General features: G+C 36.4%; 1 protein-coding gene across 2 annotated transcripts in view; it reads right to left on the reverse strand.

Annotated features, from left to right (window-relative positions):
- Positions 1–12,441, reverse strand: part of MAP2 (microtubule associated protein 2) — a 146,082-nt gene extending 133,641 nt beyond the window's left edge. Inside the window, exon 1 of one of the 2 annotated variants that reach the window (XM_089916434.1) lies at positions 11,489–12,441. The gene's annotated coding sequence lies outside the window, so the exon portion shown is untranslated. The remainder of the gene's footprint in view (positions 1–11,488) is intronic. The other variant, XM_089916433.1, reaches the window with a different exon arrangement.
- Between the last annotated feature and the right edge of the window lie 8,310 nt (positions 12,442–20,751).

The following is a 20,751-nucleotide window of genomic DNA, read 5'->3' on the forward strand; positions in this document are numbered from 1 at the left end:
TGGGAATCCTCTAAATATGGGACAGAGGCAGAGATAACCAGAAAAAGAAGAGAGGAAAGTGTCTGTTAGTTTAAAAGATTTAAATGATTTAAAGTAATAACTAATTTTAAATAATCTTATTGTCAAATGAGATAAATATTAAAAGACCTACATATAGACACATCCTTTTGAAATTGCACAAAACTCCTAAAATTTACTATAAAGAAAAAGAAAATCAACGTTATTCACAGAAGAATGAGAACCTGACTGATATCAGAATTCTTATCAATAACACTGGATGCTAAAATATAATAGAGCAAAACTGCAGATCTAGCCAAATTACCAATCAAGTATGAGTACTATATGAAGACATGGTTTGAGACATGTAAGGACTCAAATTTATCAATAACCTGCCATATATGAATAAATGCCTTTAGAAGAAGCTCCAATAAAACAGAAATGAAATATAATAAAAGATAACATGAGATAGAAAGTACAGGGAGAGGGGAATATAGCCTAGAAGAAGGGTTGGGAAATTATGGCCCACGGGCCAAATACAGCCACCACCTGTTTTTGTAAATTACGTTTTATTGGAACACAGCCATGTCTATTCATTTACTTACTATCTATGTTTCCTTTGGGCTACAATGGCAGAGCACACTGTAGCTGTATGATTAGCTGTAATGGAGACTGTATAGCCCTCAAAAACTAAGAGTATTTACTATCTGCCCCTTTATAGAAAAAGTGTGCTGACCTCAGTCTACAAGAAAGAAATTTGGTTGCAAGAGATTAAAGTCACTGAATCAGAATCAGAAGAATTCTGAGTATAGCAATTATTAAACTGGGATATGAGGTTGAGGATGGGTTTAGGGAAGAAGACTCTAATTTTATTTTGGTCCCTTTGTTTGGCTTGATTGTTTTTTTTTACCATGTGCAGGTATTTGATTAATTCAAAAATAATAAATTCAGCACTCATTCAAAAATATACATTGCATGCCTACTCTACAGTAAGTAGTTGTCAATGCACTGGGGAAACAGCAGTGGACAAAGCAAAGTCCCCATACTTTTAGAATTTAAATTCGTTTGTGGGGGGGAGATAGAAAACATACAATCTTGGCATTATTATTGACATTTGGAGCCAGATAATTCTTGGTTGTAAGGAGTTCATCCATCCTCATCCATTGCTAAGGATACTTAGCAGCGTCTCTGGCCTCTACCTTTTAGATATCAATAGCTCTTGTCCAGTTATGACAATCAAAAATGTCTCTGGACATTTCCAAATGAGCCCTGGCAGGGGGACAAATTGTCTTTGGTTAAAAACCACTGGTACAGGGTAAAAGGTCTGGCTTTGGGGCCAGCAGACCTGGGTCTTACTTCGTCCTCCACTAATTATTAGCGATTTATCCTTGGGAAATATACTGAACTTCATTAAACCTCATTTTCCTCTTCTGTGAACTGGGGATAAAGAAACTACTGTGTGGGTGGCTTCTGCTGCTGCTTCTCCTTTTCCTTCTTCCTCCTTTTCTTCTGAAAATGTATGCCCTTGGCACATAATACACATTAAATAAATAAGAGCTATTATTATTTAATTATAATTGTAGCAATGAGGATGAGGGAGAGGAGGAGAGGAGTGTGTGGAGTGGAGTGTGTGCAAGGGTAGTGAGGGATGCAGGAGTCACTGTAGGCCTTGGATATTCGGGTGAGGGTTTGGTTATGCACTCGCCAAAGAAGCACTGTGGTGATGGACTTGTACTATGATATGTAATGTTCTATAAAAATAACTTGGCTATGGAGCACTTGAAATGTGGTTAGTATGACTAAGGAAGTAAACCTTAATTATCTTTTGTTTTAATTAATTTAAATTTAAGTAGCTGCCTCTGGCTAGATGCTACCACATTGACCAGCACAGCTCAAGAGAGCAAACAAGAACCACTGGAAGGAAAAACATGGGAACACAAAGAAGAGCTTACATTACAGTTTGTCTGTGAGATGAATGGGGTGATGGTGTTCAGGGCAGGGAGAGCAGATAAAAACAGTTCGGTACCTCTGGCATTGAGAGCCTGGATGAGGGTGGTGGACAGAAGAATTCGGGCAAGAGGTGGGCCACTGTAATGAGGATGTCCTCAGTGGATTCATTCCTATTGGTGCTGCCTTGAGACACTGACCTCAGCTCTGACCCTACTCAGTGGCCTCTGAGGTTATCGTTTTTCTTTACATGTGCTACCCTGAGGTCAGAACTGAGATCCACAGCTTCCAGCTCAAAATTCTTCATAAGCTCTTATAATTATCCTAATATTAGGCAAAATACAATGCCTGCTTTTTAAAATGTTTTTCCATAGATCTGATTTTCTGAAGATTTAATCATTTTCTTTGTGATCCTGGGTTCTTGCTGAGCTGTCTACCACTTGACTAAAATTCTGTGAAACTTAGAACTAAATAACGAATTCTTATTAATCTATCCCTCCGTCAAACGCTTTTTAAATCAGTAAGATGACATGTTCTGTGATATATTTAGACTTAGCTCCTTTTCATACTGAAAAGTTTAAAACAATTTCAGTAAAAACTGATATTTTTTTCTAGTATTTACTGAGCTCCACGCCATGCTCATCCAGGATTCTAAAGAGCAGGAGTCTTTGGGGAGAGCAGGGAAATCCACTTAGTGGAGGTCACAGCGACCTTGGAATGGGTTATTTTAGCAGTCAAGTCAGTGCATTATTAAAATAGTCTAGATTTAGGACAATTTATCTGTTTTGGCTGCATGGCAGTAGAAAGTAAAGGTTTCAGGGCCAGAACGAGTATACAAGCCCAGGTTAACTATCTTCTAGTGGAGTGACTTGGGTAGGTCACTGCATTCTTTACACTTCAGTTTTCTCATCTGTAATAAATATAACAAGATCTGCCGTTCCCATTCCAGAGATTGTTGTGAGCTTTGTGATGTCATGTATTAGAAAATGCTTTGTATCACTTAAAAAGAGGTACTGATTTTTTTCTTCTTAAAATCTAAATGCAACTTCTTAGCTGGTCACATTATTTTAACAATTTTATATTCCAAAGTCTACATCCTGGGTCTTTTTGTGAGCAGAACATACAGAGTAGAACTAAAAATGCATGCACATATTAAGCTATACATTACATTTATTATGTCCCTTTGATTTATTGGACTATCCACTGTCTTGTAGAGGAAAAGTGCAGCAGTGTGACCAGAGTTATTTGAATTACTCAGGGCCATGAGTGCTTGTATGATTTAAATTTTTTTCATTGTCAGATCTCATATTTCCTCAAGTACCAAAAAAAGTCTTGGAAAGTCAGTCATTTTAGGGATTTCTGTCCCCAACTATTTAAAGTATTGGCAGTGTAGGTGTGCTTTTTAAGATTCTAGAATATCACAAATTCACCTGCAGCTATACCCAAAATTGTGCTAACCAGTTGCTCTTAGACACTATGTGAGAAGAATCCTAAATGCCTACGTGTTGCATCTTCTTCTGTATACATAACAATGAACTCTTAGCATGAGAAAATTCTACAATGAGCAAGAAAATATTTTTAAAGAAAACTAAGTACAAATATTGTTCACCTTGGAAATAAAACATAAGATCTTCCCGAAACGAAACATCATTTCCTAAATTCCTACACAATGCAAAGAAATATATGTTCATCGTAATCTGTTAAATGGAGTAGCTTTCTTTTAACAATTGCCAGATGTGGATCAATGTACTTCCGCTGCTTTAAATGGTCATAATCCAGAGTCATTAACACCAGAGAGAATCTGAAGAAAGGTTAATTCAAACCATCTGAGGCAGACCCAAGTGGAATTCACAAAAAATGATGATTGATTCAGACTTTTTTTTTTTTTTTTCTTTTAGCGAGAGGGAGAGTTTGCGTCAGAAACACCAGAGATTATCTTGCCTACTCTGAGACTCTTAACAATTGAATGAATGATGAAAGGGCACAGACATGGTATTCAAACTCTGGCAAGTTTACCAATCCCAGTTTGACTGTGCAAAGAAGACCAGCACTGTCCATTACAGAAAAACTACAGTTTCACACACACTCATTTTCTTAGCTTCAACTTGGCATATGTATTAAGGGCATTTTCTGTGTAGTCAGCAAGGAAGTACTAAGATGCCTTAAGACATGGTCTCTCTCCTCAAGGATTTTCCCCAAGTTTTCTCCTTGAAGAAATGTGTTTTTCTATTTAAGTTGACTTCTGTTCATATGAAAATGAATTTGATATATCCCTGGAATTTTCAGTTTAAAGTTTCTAATGACACTGACCCTGCCTACTTGGCTGTTAAACACCAAATTACAAAATGACAGTGGCAAAGTCTACGGATCAGGTCATGACATGGCTTAGAGATAGAACCAGGCTTTTAAGCAAAGGATAAATGCTGATAAGTGTGAGGATATCACAGGTGTTCAATATGCACTTAAGCTGTTTTTCCTTGATGACGAGTATGCCGTATTTCTTTGATTTGTTATTTTCTTAGATATTGCATAGCTGAAACATGTGCTGTGGAAGGAATCAACCAAGTAGAGGCACCCATGTTCCTGCAGCTATAAGGGAAGATTGAGAGTTACAGCCTAGCAGTGAGGCAGAAAGATAACACTCCTCCAGATGGAGTCTGTCAAGGCTTCTTGTGAACACTTAGCCCCTCTGAACACTCTAATCGTCTACAAACACATGCATCCTTCCTTCAGAGGAATGCAGGTTGCTGTCACCAACCGAAACAGTCCTCCAAAGGGAAATGATTTTGTTGGAAAAAAAAAAAATGCATTCTTTAAATCAGAGACTATACTCAATAGCCTCCTGTGACTTTAAGGAGAGTCCTCAGAGGCTTGTACTAGGCTGTGTGTGGCAAGAAGACGGGATGTAAAAATTGGGAAGCTCTGCTACTAAGCACAGACGAACATAAGGGATGTGAAGAGCTAGCAGGCCAGACAATTTAGCAGGCCAGGACTGTGCTGAACATCCAGGCAGAGAGGAGTCCAAGGAAATTATGAAGCAGGGAACAGAACTGGAGTTAAGAAACTGGCCCAGGGTTATATGCACTCACATCCCCAAACCTGAGCCACAGGAATCCATTATTATATGGCTTGATAAAGCATTGAGCGTGGGCGGAAAGAACGAAATGTAGCTCATTAGGACTGGTTCAATGGCTTTCATATAATAACTGATTGGAATTGAAAAAGCTTAGAGCTAAAGAGGGACAAATCTCTCTCTCACCATCAAAGAGGCTTAGAAGTATGTAGTGCTACTGCAAGAAGAGAAGGACTCACATTTGACATGCTCATAACAACAGCTCCTATCATATCAATTTTTTTTTTTTTTTTTGGTCTGGAAATTTGCCTTCTAACTTCTTGCTAATCAAAGCATCGTCCATGGTCCAAAAGCAACAACATCACCTGGGAGTTTGTTAAAATATAGAATCTCAGGCCCCTCCTCAGACCCACTGATTCCAAATCTTCATTTTAATAAGATCCCCAGTTGATTCATCTCTGCTGTAAAGTTTGAGACGCTTATCTCCCAGTATCTACTCTTATACCTTATCACCAATTCTCTGCATAGCTGACTCAGTAATCTTTTAATTTTGTTTACCCACTGATTGTTTCCCCTCACTAGAAAGAAAGTTCCATTAGGGAAGGAAAAGGGCATGGAATTGGTGTTAAAGAAATATTCACTGAATGAATAAGTGAATTTTCCTCCAGTCTGAGATTAAGTCTGGATGATATGTTAAGGTCCCCATATCTTTACCACTAGATAATCTCACTCTCTCTTCTTTCACTTTTATCTGTAGGGAAGATGAATTTTGCTTGCCAAGCCCAAATCCCTGTCTGTGCTCTTTATCTCCCTTCCATTAGGACCTTGCTCTTTAAGTGTGTCCTTCTTCTGCTTCCATACATAGCACACCCCCCCGAGCCCCTCCCCTTCAGTTTAGGACTCTCAGTGTTAGTAAGAGAAGGGGAAGTCACCGCCCTCCTTGCCTTACATATTCTCTTTCCTGAGAACCCAGGCCTTCTTAAGAATGTTTCCTATTATTTTTATATCCTTATTTACTTATTTACTTCTCGAGGTCTTGTTTCTGTCCCCACAGTTTGATTGGTTTGAGTCAGACCCAGATTCAAAACTGGTCCTAAAACTTGTGCAATTCTCTCAGTCCCTGGTCCTTCATGTTTTAAGTGGAGATATAAGAATCTACATTGGAGTCACTGTGATAATTAAAGTGCCAGAGGCTGGCACATGGCAGGTACTAAAGTAATTTTAGATTCTCTTTCTTGGAGGAAAGCTGAGGCTAATTTTGAAACCAGCAAATTATATCTGACCAGGAACTTGACAATAGAGAATACAGTGATTCTGTTGTTAGGAAATATCTATTGGAAATCACTTGAAATATCATGTAAGAGTGACATAACGAAGTATCCCATTGCACTATTGTGATGACAGTGAAAAATTAGGAACAATGGGGAATAAACATGTCCAACGTCTACATGACAGAACATTATGCAGGTGGCAAAACACTGTAAGAGATGAGTGGAAAAAAAGGCAGAATTCAAATTGTATGGTTCTGATCCTGATTATGTAAATTTAAATGCAATAGAGGAAAAGAAACAAGCTAAAAGGTTTAGAAAATGTTAACCATAATCTCTGGATTGTGTAATTATGGATGGCTACTATTTCCTTCCTTATACTCTTCTAAATTTTATAAACTTTACAAAATGTTGATTTATTGTTTTTATAACAGAAAACATAACTGAAATAAATAATAAATCCAGCAGTCTTTTATTTATTCTCATTCTTCAATTTTTCTGGAGAATTTGCATTCTAGCCTTGTTTTCTGTTACTTCAACTATCTTATTTTTTCTTTGCTTTAAAAAAAAAAAAATCTTCCTTGAACTTTGTCAACCCGTCCCTCATTCTGCATCCTAAAGGTGAATGCTATCAAGAATTTCCTCTCTGGTCCTCTTCTCATCTTTCTTGATAATGTCATCCACTTCCTATTTCCCTAATTTCTCTTCTCAGCTTTGGATCTACATGTTCTGCAATCTACTAGACCAGTCCACCCACATCCAGCCATCATGGCCTAAACTGGCCTCTTCATTTTATTCACTCTCTCACTCATTCATTCAGCATGTATTGGCTGTCTACTACGTGCTAGGCTATCTGCTAGAGACTAGGGATATGATAAAGATAAAAGGGGGGCTCTTTCCTCAAGCAACTTTTACCTACCTTTCTCCCCTGATTTTTCCAGCTGTCAAATTCAAATGTTAGAGTCACCATTGAGTTCTTCTGCTTTTCATCCCTCCTACCAATCAAGAGGTTGCTATTCTCAGGGTATAAATTTGAGTTCAGAAACAACTTTCACTTTCGTGACCTCTTTTTTAATGCCCACTGTCAACACCCTCTTTGAGCCTTTATTTTTTCCTGGATTATCCTATGACAGCTTCTAAAGTGATGCTTTCTTCAATATGCTCTCACACACAACCCTGTCATACACAGAGCTATAAAATAAGTCCTGTGAAAACACAGTGTAGGTAATTGTGGTCTCCTATCCAGAATACAGTCAATAGATTTTCAGTGAATACTGAAAAGAACTCCTCAACTTGGCATTTATAGTCCTCTTTCAATGTATTAGGTTGAACTGAATGAAATTTTCATTTTGTAGTTCAAAAAGGGTAGAATATTAGGCATTCCTAATATTAGGAATATTAGGCAAGGTACAACCTAACAGTATTCACGTATATTTCCATCCTTATCTTCTAAGAATCCCCTTCTTTTGCCCTGCATTCCAGAATATAAATGGGATCAGTCTATGCTTTTCTTGCATGTTCACGTCCTTTGGATCCTTTGCTAATGTCGTTTGTTCTTCTCAGAGCTCCTCCAGGCATTGTCTCTCCCTTGAATATTTCTATTCATCCCTAAGTTCCACCTCAAAAGACTCATCCTCCACTGTTGCGTCTCTTCTCAACTGTTAGTAATCCTGCCCTGCAATGAGCCTGGGCGCTACTTCCTGGTTTTAATCCGCTGCACCCAGCTGAGCTCAGAAGGTGTTCTCTTGTATATACTCCCTTAGACCATCCTAATACATATTTGTGTAATTGTTAGTGCCCTCAGTTGTTTTTCTGGGTGAGTGAGTTGTACTTTAAGGGCGCATGCGCATTTTCACACTGTTTTCTGCTTCTTTATCCATTTTGGCCGTATGAAACTTCGGCCATGATTTCAATTAAAAAAAATAAAAGCCTTTGCAAGATATGGCATCAGTTATACTATTTAGCACCTGAATTTTCTGGCTAATTTTCTTATATAGATAATGCAATTCAGTAATATGACTTCATTGTAATGACATAGGAGATATTTTATGAATCCACTTATTTCAAAACTAATTTATCTCTGACATTCTTCTTTCAAGAATAAAAATCCTCAGGTTAAATATAAAATATATATTTAAAATATAAAATATACCAGAGCGTGAACATTACAGTTAAGTATTTGAAGATGTATTCACTCCTACCTTATATATATATAAACAAGAATCTACAAGCATGCTGTTTTAACCTTATTTCAGTAACATATATTTCATGTGCATAATAAAACATTAAAATGATGATTATGAGCCAAAAAATCTACTAGAAAAAAATGTAGTATTCTGTGATTAATATGAAGGACTTTGGGCCAGACTTGCGTTGACTGTCCAATTGGAATCTCAGTTCATTCATAATATGGAGACCATACCCATCTCCCTGGATTGTAGAGAGAGTTAAAATGTAGTAACGTATGTTAGGATATTATCTAGCACATAGTTAATAACAAAAATTATAGTTTTATTAATAAAAATAAATGACAAGAATAGCATTCCCTAAAGCTATTATGATTCTAGAAGTTTCCTTACAGATTATATATATGTATATAAGCATATATATATAAAATGATGTCATACTTAGTAGTCCATAATAAGCAACCAAGCGTTTAAGAAGATTATGACATCATTCCTAGTATTACATTGAGAGAGAAAGAGAACAGCCTCCCCGCCCTGTCTGCTGCAGCAAAATTTTGGCTGAAGACATGAAGAGCAGTAAACAATGCCAAGCCTGGGAGTAGTATTTAGGAAGCGTCCATAAGGCAAAACTCATACTGCAGTTTGGCGTCTTTCCCTTAGCTGGTGAAAGTGAAAGGGGACATTTCAAAAATTCTTTCCATCTTAACCTAAGACCAGAAAAACCCTTTTGCATACAGCCTGAAGAAATTTTGGCACGTGGTTTGCCTGATTTTCTACCTGATATTAATTATCTAATTAATTTTGATTAATTAGAAACATGTAATGAATATTTGGGGTAACTGAAAAAAAATAGACCAAATGTCTGTTTTAGAGTGTGTAATCTCATGAAAAACAAGAACAAAAAAGTAATGGGGGGAAATAGCGACAAAGTCATTTATCCATCAAATAATTAAATAAATATTTATTGAACTCCTGCTGTTGTCCAGGGACTATTCTATATGCTGAAGATTTCAGTGAAAAAAATCAGTAAAGGAATTAACTAATGTCAAGACGATATTGATTAGAAAAACCATGATACAGGTCCCTGACTCTCTGAGAGTCCAATAGCCAAATTCTATTTTGATTTGACAATGTAACAGACTATTTGAATAAACCCTGATTTATTACACAAAATCTATTAACAAATCACAAGATGAATTTTAAAATGATCCTAGAAAATTTAGGAATCAAGAAACTTTTGATGAGGTAATATGCCACTTCTCTAGTACCCAGATAAATCGTAACAAAGCTGATTAATGCCTATTGACAATATACTGAATACATTTTTTAGTGGTTAAATAACAGCTTCATCCTTTTCCAATTCACGTAAATACCCCAAAGTTCAAAATTAATATAGTGAGTTGCTAAATGAGTCTGAAGATCAGGAAACAAACAGTTTCTCACCTGAAATATATCCTGTAGAAATTTAGTTAGATGGTAAAATACCAAATATATATATATATATATATATATATATATATATATATATAACCAAATATGAAATGTTTTCACTTACTCTGAGTGAAACCTAAAAAGAGAGAATGGTCCTAAGGGTTTTATAGTATCCAAGAGGAATAGTAAGTCCTGTTTGGAAATTTCATACATGATTCCACTGAGAAATTTCTGAGGAAAAAAACACAATCTATTTCACATATCTCTGAGACTAGCCTATTAGATTTTGTTCAATAGCTGAAATAATGCAGTTTCCTTTTTTAGAACACACAGATTTATTTTAATGAATTCATTCTCCTGTGCAAAAATATTATGTGACGCTGCCTACACTCTGGAGGGGGGGGGGTGACAGTGGCATCTGCACCTTCCTTCTCTCCCACAATAACTACCCACCACAGCAAGGCTCTTAATAAGTGCTTGTGGAATGAATAAATTAAGGCTCTCATAATTACACATTGCAGAGAAAATTAAATAAGCACAATGCGTTCATCTCCTTCAACTGCTACAAATATTCACACTCACAGGTGTACACTTGCATACTTCTGGTATTTCAAGATCAGTTGTTAAACATTAGCCATTTTTTAAGTACATTTAAGAAAACAAACCTTACTGCATAAAATATTTTGGATTGATACTCGAGGTGAATGCCAAGGAAAGACTTAAAAGATGTATTGGTCTTCTCAGCAAGGTGGAAAATGTCTTCTGTTTTTTAAAAGGCAAATTACAAATATTGGTTTTACTGACATGAGCATATGTTCAAGTCAAAGATCATCATAAAGAATTAACGATCCCATAATTGGCATCTCCGATCAATATATATCCTGATGTTGAATTTGAAGCTTAATATTTTTCACATAAGGCATAAGGCCCAGGATCAATGATTCAACTGCTTTCACGGCAAGATGAAAGATTACTTTCTTATGCTGTCAATGCTAAATAAAGCATATGTAAAATCGGTTCTTTCAATAACGAACAACCTCAACCTTTAAATATATACAGTGCTGAAGACTAAAGCATCAGTGAAGAAGTTACGATATTTTATTTGCAAAACCCAACAATACTGAGTCATCCCTGGGCTTTCGTCTCTAGTGCTCATTCTACCTGGGAAGGGCAAGCCATTTTATTTAGCCATTTAAAAAAATATCACTTACTAGCAGGATTCCCTCAGATAAAATCATTACTTAGCACATTTCTCTTAAATTCAAATTATTTAATTTTTCATTAAGAGAGAATTTTGGATATTTTTTAAAGCTGTTACAGTGATGAAAATCCCTAAAAAAGCCAGAAATATTGATATTTGCTAACAACTTGCAGCACAGACAAAAAACATAATTCTTTAGACATCTTAGAATCAAAATAGCCTTGGACAATGGCATTCTCGGCACAGCAAATCATACATGCTATAGACAATGATCAATGTAGGCTTAAGGATAAAAGACCAACCATAGAGAGATTAATTTAAATAAAACATTCCAAATCCTCCCTCATTTTCCCTCATTTAAACACCCAAACAAAACATGTGGTACCTTTTACTTTTCTGAATGAGTAGTTTCCAATCAATGTTTCCTCGGTTAGAGACAACAAGCTGAAGAACCTACCGAAACAAAACAAAAGAAAAAAATTCATATATAGATTTATTAGCTAAATATTGAAAACTGTAACTCACCAGCAAGCAAACGCATTCGTATATCCAGATAATAAATCTACGTCTTGAGATCTGTAGCACAAAAAATGCAGTACTTGAATTTTTAGGAAGCCCAGTAAGGAATTTAGAAGCATTTTACTGTGAGATCACATATAGCAGATGCTTTGAAAAATGGATTAAAAAGAAAACAAAATAAAATGTAAAAAAACCCAAACCATTACCAGAGCATATGCAGCGATACCACCCAAGTCTAGCCTTTGAGAACTGCTGCAGAATCCTTCTCCCCTAGCATTATCTCCGCGGGCTGGCTCAGGCTCTCTAGTTCCAGACAGACGCAGTCTGCAAGCCACCAGCTCCTGTCTGTGTGTGTTGGGGAAAGGGAAGCTGCAAATTAGAAAAAGTCCCCGCAGTGGCGAAAAGGAAAATAAGGCGAGTGGGAGAGGGTGAGAGAGCTCACTAGCCTCAGAATTTTCGAGAATGATGACAAGCCACCCAGTTCCGCCATCATTCACTGACAATAAGATGTAGCCCTGGCATATGATTTAGAGGTTTGCATAGGGGCTTCTGGTATCAAATGCCTGACAGGCATCTTAATTGCCTCCATCCAAGTGTGTCCCCAGGAGTCGAGTCTATAAGCCTATGAATGTCATCATCTGTTCTCCTTTGTGTTAATGCCAGACACACACACACACACACACACACACACACACACCCCATGCTTAAATAGAGAAACCATTTTCCGGCATATAGGATTACAAAGAAGTTGGGCTACATAAACCGGACATGACAAAGTAGTTTATGGGAATCTTTATTATCTGCATTCATGGCATCAGAGATTTTTGAGGTTTTGTCATTAGCAGAAAATTACAATATTTTTTGAAACTGAGTATCACATATTGCTTATTTATATTCCAAATAAATAACTGCTCATTAGAGGAATGTTTATATTTATGTATATTTTTTAATGGAAAATTCAATCCCCTTGTAACTGTGATAATTACGCACTTGGCAATGGTTTCCTTACAAGGGAGAATGCAGCAAAAAACAAAGAGGATTAGGAAACCAGGGTTGATGTGTGATTTCTGGGGGCAATCTATTTTATTCCCTTCACATAAAAAAGCAAAAAAGAGGTAGCAACCAGCTTGAGTATCGAGACTTTACAGTCCCTGAGGACCAAGACAGGGAATTGAATCTCTGACATAATCAGTATCCCCTTTATGTTAGCAACTGAAAGTAACAGTTGATATCCCAGTTTTACAGTGCCCCTTATGTAGGGAGGTTAAGTATGGAATAATTCCCTGCATTTATGTCCTGGACAAAAGGGATGCGGAAAATGTTAATAAATAAATTAATTTTTACAGCATTCTTAGCTCCCTGCATCAGTGAATGTAGCAAAATGCCATGTGTACCAAAAGGGCCGGCTGTGAAGAAGACTGCTGGGAGGGAGCATCACCATGGTTACCGGAAACAGAAAGTAGGAAAAAAAATAAGGTGATGATAGAGAAGATGGAAGGAGACTACAGTGGAGGAAATTCAGAGACAATGACATGCTTCATTTTCTTCTTTCTGGAAAGAACTGTCTATCAGTTTTATATTAGATTTCAAATGCATTAGGATGAATCTGCATTCTCTATCAGCCACCTTTCTTCTCTACTTTTTGATCACTAGCTAATTTTGCTTTCATAAGTTTGGTTCTTTTGTATGACATGGATCCTGACACTCCTTGCCTCTGACCCTCTCCTGGATTCATGGACACCTCTGAACCTAGTCCACACCCTCTGCCTCACAGTTGTGAAAGCTGAGGCCCAGGGAATCTGACCAAGGTCACAAAACTGACAGGAGCTCCAACAGAGACACCATCCCAGTTTCCTGGTTTGGGTCCCCTGTTTTTCTTCTCTCACCAAGTGACTTTCTTTATGTGCTCTCTTCCATTCTGTTTGCAAGCACAACAAATTCCAGAAACACCCTTTGTCTTTGATTTTCTAAGCCTTCTTCTACATGTTAAAGCAGAGATCTTCCTCTTTAAAATTATGCATTGCAATTAATCCGAGGACTAGCTTTGTTTAATAGCTGTGCTGTACTGTACTGGACGTCTGGAGAATCTGGGGTAATTATGTCACTGCTTTTCTTTCATTTCCAGTCTGGCAGTCAGATTGGCATGATCACCCTTTTGTGAACCTATCTTGTAGAGCCTGAACTTAATCAGCATTTACTAGGCACTCCATCCTCCCTGGCATCATTCTTTCTGCAAGCATGGAATTGGGCAATCGAATTGAATCAGCCTCCCAATGTTCTTCCTAGTTATAGACAATGTGAACCTTCCTGGGGTTACCCAAATAATGAAGCTGCAAAATTGGGAGCTCATGTAAAATTAAAAAAAAAAAAAAAAAAAAAAAACACACTCAAAGCAACCACTGGGGGGCGTATTTCTGTTCTACTTAGTAAAAAATGTGAGTAGGATTTTGACCTTGATGTTTTACTGCTTTTATTTCCTTTATAAAATGTTCTTTCAATATTCGGTTCTTATGACTCATTGCTTTTAGGTTAACTCATTGATAAGTAGAGCCATATTGCCTTTTTTGATGTTTAAAATACAGCTGCTGCCACAACTATTACCCTCTGTCCCCAGTTGTCATCTATAAAGTAAATTAGTCACAGTAAAAAATATATATATGATTACCCTAGGTAATAATTACAAGAGATTTCAGGTTTCAGTGAATCCTACATAGCGGTTAGGATTCTTTTCCCCCCAAAAGTATCCTTTTAAATATGATCTTTCTATTAAACGTCCATTTTTTTCTTCAGTGATTTTGGACGTGAAGGTTATTTTTCAAAGCAAATGTTTTGTTGTAATATGCTGTCCTCTATTGTTCACTTCTGAGCATAAAAAACGATGCACAAGACTGTCATTTCTTGAAACATGAATCATATTTTATCAAGATCTCATAAAGCACACATAGTGGTCTTGGTCAGTTTAAAAATTAGCTCAGCTTCCAAACATATTTGATACTCCTCGGGAGTCATTTAATATTTGGAGATACCTGGTTCAATCAACGAGAATGAGTCTAGCACCCTTTGTCGGCTCATTTGACCAATTTTAATGGCACACACACATATATTTCAGACACCTGATAGGTTCTACGTATGGGAAAAAAAGAGAACAACATTCTTCCTCAAGGAACTTCAATTATACTGAGCGGAACACAGAAGTAAACAGAAATCTAAGTTCACAGTTCTTTTTCTCACTTTGATGAGACACGATGTCTCTGCCACTCTGGTATATCTGCCTTATCTCAGGTCCTGATCTTTATGAATCCCCTGATCCCAAATTCAGTTAGCTCACCCCTGTGGCTCTTCTGGAAGACTCTTGGTTTTGTTCCTTAAGTGTACTAGTCTGAATTTCTTAAGCACTTTAGGAGAGGATAATGGAGGTAATTTTTCCTTACGTCCTTGAAGCCTTTGGTCATATCAGTTTCCCAGCTAGGGCTTTCATAACTTGCCCATTAGTGCCCACCATAACCAATAGTTTATTTCAGCAATAGTCTGATTTTTCTCCAACCTCCATCTTATGCTTCCTTTTTAGTCCATTTAAAGTTCTGTCCTCTTTTATAATGGCTTCCAGAACTCTCCCAGGATACAGTGCCACAAAGCTCTTTCCTTCCTCTGAATCACCATGATATCAAAAAAAAAAAAAATCACTGTGATACTATAATGCCTGATATTATATATGACCTCTGGCTGGTCTTCAGTTGTGTATACTCAGTTATTCTGGTATTGACCAATTAAAAAGGCATAAGATAGGCCTCTCATATAAATTATTAAGTTCCTATAATGTGCCAACCTCTTTGAACACATTATTTTATTCAACAACTCTGTTAGGAACCTCCATTTCACAGTTGAGGAAACAGGTCCAATTAGGTTTAGTTAAATGCTAAGGACACACAGCTGGTAAGTGGTGGAGCAGAAATTCAGTCCCTGGACTTCTGAGCTAATTAGGTTGTAATTCAGCTTAACACTGCTAAGGTATCAGAACAGGAGAGATAAATTAAACATAGAATTAAGACTTTTCCATTTTTCTAGGACAGGTACTTAAGACAGACTGTGTATTGCTCTAGGTGTGCATGAAAGAGATAGTAGCAGAAACAAGAATTTTTACTTTCAGGATTATTTCAAATTCCATCAGTTCATATTTAAATGATATATAGTGTGAACAAAAACATTCCTATAGCTGAGGAAGACATGGTAATTTTATTTACTACTATCTGGTCTATTCTTGGCAGGGTATACAGAGCCACATGCATGGGATACATGCTCATGTGTTTTTAAAAAACTTCATTGTTTGACAATTTGAGTTTATTGTGTATGTTTTTAAACATCTTGTTGCAATTAACCTATGTCTAAGAAGCATAGATTATAATAAAAAAATACCTGTCTCACCTAGTCAATCACTACCCTCATTTCATTATATCAAGTTAGAAATAATCAAATACCATGGTGAATCTTAAAGGTTACATCAGAGAACATTATATCAACACCATATTATATAATGCCTGCCTTATTTAAATTGAATTTATTTAGTCAGATTTTGGCTGTGGACACTTTTCTTCCAAATAACTCCATTCCCTCCCTCAAGCCTTTCCTCAAACATTATCTTCTCAAGGACGCTTAACCTAACCATCCTATTTAATACTGCAGTCTGCAATTTCCATTCTTTTTATTTTTATAATTAAAAAAATTTTTTAAACATCTTTATTGGAGTATAATTGCTTTACAATGGTGTGTTAGTTTCTGCTGTATAACAAAGTGAATCAGCTATATGTGTACATATATCCCCATATCTCCTCCCTCTTGCATATCCCTCCCGCCCTACCTATGCAATTCCCATTCTTAATCTCCTTTATCCTATTTTGTACAATACTTATCATTGTCTAATATACTATATAATTTACTTATGTTTATTCTTTATTGTCTTCTCTCCTCATCCATTTGTAAGCTCCATGAAGGCAAACTCTTTGCCTGTTCTGTTCACTAACGTATCCCAGGTACCTAGAACTGGGCCTGGTACATAACTGGTACACAATAAATATTCATTGAGCTCACGCATGTATGAATAAATAATTAAAATTATAACACTAAAACTCACATAAAAAGCATGAATTACTTCCTAAAATTTCTGAATTCTGAGCTCATCAGTGGAGTACATTCAGTTTCAGAAATCACTAGACAAAACTCATGGTTTTAAGTATTTCATTTAGTTTATGTCTTGGTTAACAAATATACAAGTTTTAGGCTTTTCATCTTTGGCACATTTATAGCCATTTTGAGCACATCTCTCCTTTTACTTCAGATGTTTAAAAATATTTATTATCTATGTGTTTATTATTGATTTGTACAAAAATTCTTCTAGCAATTTTTTTATTTGCTTGTGAATCCTTACTTATAACTTGCATATTTATCTTCATCTTTCCAATCACCTAAAAGTTGATACAAACTGCTTCCTTTCACTACTGGAGATACAACCAGCCTGTAGGGAAACCAAAACCATATTTACCGGAGAAATGGGCAAGCCATGAAAGAAAATTATAAGATTTAGTGTTGAGGAATTCTCACTTAACAAAATTGTAATTTAATGGTCAGTCAAGCAGAATCATCTTCAGGAGTTATGAATTGCTTGGCGGATCTTCCTGGAAGCAGGAGATGAACCTTCATTTTATCTAATGTCTCCACAAGTGGGACCATTACAGTTTAATGGAAGGCTGGATAAGGACACAAAATCAGATGCTGCAAAATCAAATGCTGCGTTGCATGACATTAGATCTAAAATCCTGATTTCTTTCTGAAAACTGCTAAAAGGAGTTATTTTGTTTACTGCTCTCCAAGCTTTGAAGACTGTTACCTCAATATTCTAAATCTCTGTCATTCCTTCAATACTCAGCAACCTCAGAGAACTGGAGAACTAGCAGTAATTGAGAGGTAAGCTAGGGCCAATCCATCTGAGTTAGGCAGTCTTTAACCTGGACATCACTAGATTATTCTGAAAAGGTTTAAATTCTGCAAGCTCCTACAGCATTTTTTTTGCAGTGTTTAGTATTTCCAGTTCAAATCATAAAACGTCTGCTGTGATGGTTTAATAAATGCAATGTCATATGTGAAATGATTTCTGAAAATGTATATATTACAGGAATTTATTTCGTGAACAGCCAAAATCCACATTCTGAAAATTCATGAAGTCCATACTTATTCTCCCTGCTGTTTAGGAGAGAGTAGACGTTAAGGTGATGGCCAACAAGAAATACATATGAAATTTCTTAGTCCCTGTCATTCCTCTTCCTCTAGTCCTTGTACCAGGGGTACCTTAGAGATGGAAGGAGAGAATTAAGGGATATGGGTATGTAGTTACACATAGGTTAAATAAAACAGCTTGTCAGAACTACATACACTTTGACTGTTTAGAATACGTTCAATGGTATATCTAAAAGTGCACTAAGGTCCTAAATTCTCCTATTGATTGGAACCAAAAAATATAATGATGGATACCAAATCCCCGTGTGAAAAGAAAGGAGAACTGTAATGTAGAGTGGGGGCACTTTTATGTTTCATCCTATCATCAGATTTCTAAGCTACGAAAGACATACTGACTTTTAATTTCAAAGGAAATATTATACATGATCAATGTCTATAAATGAATATTCTTTCCCAACTGTACCATCAAGTTGGCTAGAAAGAGTTCATGTGGGAAGGATCCTATATAGCAATGTTTGAAATTACATTATATTTATACTATCATTTTTCCATAGTTTTGTGGCTTTTTTTCCCTCTTTTGCTTCTAATAGCAAACCTATAATTGAAGAAATAAGAGTGTTTTATTTAATACTCCAGAAAAAATAACTCAAGATTTTTTTTCTAGATGTTTTCCATCTACTGTGACTTATTTTTCAAGTGGACTGTGACAATATGCTGTTTGCAAAGGTAGCCATTGTAAATATCTGGGCCAACAAATGTGTCTGGGAGAGAAATTTCCACATCCCTAAGACCCCTAACTTTTTTTTCTTAAACTGCCACATTCTTATTGTTTTTTTTCCTTCCTTTCTAATTCTTTATGTTTTGCCTACCCCTTCCCAACTCTTCCTTCTCCTTTTACCCCAAAGTCAGGGGGAGCATGGTCAAGGAAACAGGAAAATATTTAAGAAATTATTTAAACAAACTTTCTACCAAGGTCCTGCGGTTTCAAGATAGTTGAGGGCAGACTCCATGCGTTTTACACCATTTTCTTTCTATAATATCTAGTGACTCTTTCTGCACTGGTGCACAATAAATAATATTAATTCGTTTTGTGGATGTTGACTTAGAAAAAAGTGGAATTGGAGATGGGGAGAAAAACATGTGGTTATTGTGATCACTGTACAGAGTACTACAGCACGGTATCTATTTATTTTGAATCCAGTAGAACTAAAGAAATAAAGAAAAGGGAATAGAGTGCCCAGCTTATAGACACCTTCTGCTGAAACACCTGTGGGCACATAGATGCCATACAAGAAAAAAGCAGAAGGTGCCTAAATGACATGTTTTTTTAGATAGCAAAGGCTGATTATAATTTTCTTATTACTTCATATGTTAATTTGGAGCTGCTCAATAAAATGTATGATTGATTGATTGGCTGATGAGAGAAGGGGATGTGAAAGCTGTGTTAAATGAACAAAGACTGCACAAAGGGAAACCTTGAGAAACTGGCAGTCAGGACATTCCATTAAAAGCCAAGTGCAATGAAAGAGAAACTTATTTTACAATTGGGGAAAAGTGAAGACGATAAAATAGCATAGAAATGCTAAGATGGACCCAGTGCTATATGTATCACCTGAAGAAAAAAAGTAAATGAAAAATTATGATGTGTGTTAGGAAAGTTAAGACGCTCAGATCAAAAGGGGAAAAGTAAGAATATGTGAGAAGGGTAGAGAAGGGTTAGAGGATCAAGAGCTTTGGAAGCAAACAGGGTTTCAATTATAAACCAGTGAGCCAGTCTGACAGGTGAGGCGGGCTGAGGCACTTGAAAGATCTCATTCAATGGCTGGCATTACTGAATGCCCAGCTGAGTCTGAACAAGAGTAGTTTTAAACAGACACATTGTTCTAAAGAAATCTTAAGTTTCATGTGCCCTCCAATGCAGTCTTATAAATCTTGAACAGCATCTATATTCACCAACGACTTGCAATTAGCTTTACTCCAGAATTTGCTAGACACAGCAAGTCCTTGACAGGGAATATTTTAATTTGGATGGCTGGCCCTCTACTCAGGATTTACATGTATTGATGATATGCAAATCAGTTCAGTTCAGTCTCATCAACAGCATAAATTAAGTGCATCCTATCATGAGGATTATCTTGGAAAGAGAGAATGTCACCTTCAATATGCCTATGGCCTGGAGGTGAACAGTCTGTCTCTGAGTGAGGGAGAGTGAAAAACAGACAAAGAGCATTTCCTCACTATTGATTGGCTGCCTGCATGCTTCTTTAAGTTAAATGCTTGATTACTTACATAAAATATCTTTGCTCGGAATAATTTTCTTTTTAACACCTGTTCACAGAGACAAGAGATCCAAAGATAGCATTTTGATTTAGAATCCCTGATACTGCACATAGGCAAATAATAGGAGAAAACAATCTTCAATTCTGACCTTTGTTTAAAGACTGCATATTTCATTAATAAATGATACCCTTTAGCATAGGACACATGTTTTGTACTAGTGAGGATGGATTTACAACTTCCTGTTACACTTTCTAAGTAACTTAGTAAACAAAGAGCTAAAGGCTCCAGAGAGGAAGTTCACAAAATTATATGACAAATGTAAGAAAAAAAACCCTATGGTTTAGGAAGTACTACCAGTAACTGATATTTTTAAGAATTTATAAATCATGCCTAGAAATAGCTGATGAAAGGAAAACCACATACAGCTCATTCTACAGAGTAATTTAAAGACATTTTCCATGGAGTTTGCAATTCCCCCCAACATACGTTATCCAGCCAGCGCATTACGACACCATCAATGTAAAATAATTTTTAAAGTCTGGATTTAATAACAGACAAAAGAAAATGGTGAAAGTATTCTTGAGGCCCAATTACAAGTGGACTGGTCAAGTGGTGAACCTG

This window comes from Delphinapterus leucas, chromosome 8 (genome assembly GCF_059928025.1).
Source record: "Delphinapterus leucas isolate spDelLeu-1000000601 "Yukka" chromosome 8, BTC_Dleu_Yukka2, whole genome shotgun sequence".
In the NCBI taxonomy this organism is placed as follows: domain Eukaryota; kingdom Metazoa; phylum Chordata; class Mammalia; order Artiodactyla; family Monodontidae; genus Delphinapterus; species Delphinapterus leucas.